Source organism: Psittacula echo (genome assembly GCF_963264785.1).
Source record: "Psittacula echo genome assembly, chromosome: 1".
In the NCBI taxonomy this organism is placed as follows: domain Eukaryota; kingdom Metazoa; phylum Chordata; class Aves; order Psittaciformes; family Psittacidae; genus Psittacula; species Psittacula echo.
In genome coordinates this window covers 146,972,256-146,974,945 of record NC_137735.1, presented here as the reverse complement: position 1 = coordinate 146,974,945, position 2,690 = coordinate 146,972,256, and positions in this window count along the sequence as shown.

Genomic DNA, 2,690 nt, shown 5'->3' with positions numbered 1-2,690 from the left:
GTAAGCTCCTTTACGTACTGGAAGGCTGCTGCAGGCTGAACAAGCCCAACTCCCTCAGCCTGTCTTCATAAGAGAGGTGCTCCAGCTCCCTAAGCATCCCCATGGCCTCTGGACTTTGGATTCTAACAGGTCGATGACCTTCTTACGCTGGGGACCCCATTTACTGTTCTGTAGCTTTCCAATTCTGTAGCTATCCTTGTGCCCAAGCTCAGAACATGTGCTAAAAAGCCCACATCTCAAGATTATAACTGAAGAGGATGTCTAGATACAGATATATGTATATAAACATATAGATGGGTACTCAATGTGGGTGCTTAAAGCAATCCTTGAAGGGTCTTCTCTGGTGATTCTAGTGAGAAGTATGGAATGGTATTTCATGCACACAGAGAAGTCCATTTGTAGACACCTTTTTCAATATAACCATCTATGTAAAATTCCAAACTCCATTCGCATACATCTCATTAGACTGTAAAGATGACATGACAATAAAACAGAGGATTTCAGATTTATTTTTCAAGCAATCTGTAAGATATAATTATCTTTCCAATAATATGCAAAGAAAGCTGAGAAATTTCATACAAGAAGCTGAGCAATAAATTCATTCAAATCTAAACTTAGAAAACAAAAGCAGCACTGCACTGGGAAACAAGAACACATTCCAGTGCAAAATGTTTCAAAAATAGCAGTGTTTTTTTGAAGAAAGTACTCTGTAGTGGTTCTCCTTTTAGTGCTCTAAAGACATTACATACCTGTAAAGCATTCTAATTTTCTTTGCATACTGCATTTCCCAGGCAGAAAAGCAAGCAAGGTAGATGCATATAGACAGTCACAACACCATGGTTGTGCATTTTTGGGGCAAAGGAGGGAACACAAAAGTCTTCAGTGAATTCCTGGTCTCACCAAGCACTGGACTGGAAGGCACCAGCAGATACAAGTCTACTTTTAAGCCTTAGTTGTAGGCTTTCTAGCCCTTAGTTGTAGGCCTTTAATCTACCAGGGGCAGGAGGAGGCAGCAGGGAGTGGAGTGTTTGCGGCCGGCTGCATCCTTACCCCAGCTGCAGGCATCAGCCATACAACAGACCCCAGCCTGTAAGGTCAGTTTGGAGCAAACCAACTTAGTGGACCCAGGATTTCATCAGAACATGCTTGGCACTGTAACAGAATCCAAATTTGACAGTATAAAAGCATCCAGTTGTTAAGCATAAAAAGCCCTCCTCTTCATTCTTCCTTCTCCCTTTGGCTCCTTTCACTCTCGTCTACTGCAGTTGCTACTTCATTGCATCTACACAAAGAAAATCCAATCCTGAGTAACAAGACTTAGAGAGCGAAACTTCAGCTATTGTTATGGCTGCTTTTCCTAACACCACCTGGAATTCCAGCCCCTTGGAACCATGGTAACAGCACTATGCTTCTCAGGACATAAAAGTCCGTGCGTTTATCAGCAAAGTGCGCTTGTGAGCAAACCTGAAAGCAGACAGATTCCAGTATCGGTGTTCAGCTTTAGAAAAGGGGAGCTCCCGGCAGTTGCACAGGTACTAGTGCAAATGGTATCTGCCCACGGCATGACACCTCACAGACAAAGGCAGTGAAGTCTACACCATTCTTGCATTGCCAAGCGGTGTAGAAATCCCTGAGCAAAACCCACAGAAGCAGCCCTGAACTGGCTGGAGGCTGTTTTGTTGGAGATAAGCTGCACTCATGTTGAAGTTCAGCTCTGGGCTGACATGGCTAAACTGCCCCTAGAACCAGGTTGGCACCTCTGGGCAGCACCACACAAGCAGACACACTGGCAAACTCTCATCAGCCTAAAGTGGCACTGTACTGAGCAGTACAGATAGGCTCCCAAATAAACACTTCAATAGTCTGATGGCAAAACAACAGAAGCTAACTCAAAAAGTAGTGATTTCAACCCCTAAGCCTACTGTATTTCAAAGCTGCTTATAACTACACAAGTATTCCCTTTGCAACCATAATTAACCTGAACAGAACACACAGTGTAAGTGGAAAGAGTAAATGTCATTTGGAGCAGCTTCTAAGCACATTAATGGTGTGTATTTCAGAATGCCCTTCCAAGCTGCAAAACTAAATGCTAATGTGCTCTCTGCATGGCACAAGGCAACACACAACAGCAGGTATTTCAACAAATTACAACCAGATTCAACTCTGTAATGGGAAAGGGTATGGAGGGAGGCTTGCTTTAAACTTCCGCCTCCATGTAATTTAAGTTTACATTTATAAGAATAGGATTTAAAGAATATTATGACCTAGATTTCAAATATTTAATGACTTAACATTTTCAAGATTTAACAGGATCTTGTTTGCTATTACTGCAGAATTCCTAAACTATTTCTTGCATATTGTTATAGTGAAAATATTCACAAATACTGTTAAAGAGAAAGGGACAAGACTTAAAATTTAAGTATTGCTTTCATCTCTTTCTCCTGAGATATTTCAGGAAAGATATAAGGAAAGATCTGATGTTGAAACATGTACATGAAAACACAGCAGTTTTAAGAGGAAAATGCCACAATTCATGCATCTGCAGTCAGAGTCAGGCAGCTGGATTTATGGAAGGCGTCATCTGTGTGCAATGGCAGGGGCTGCCTTTAGCTGGTTCAAATTGAGATTGTTAAAAGGTGGGAGAGAAACCAAACAAAGCCAAAACCCAATTCGATCCACTGCTTCCCTTG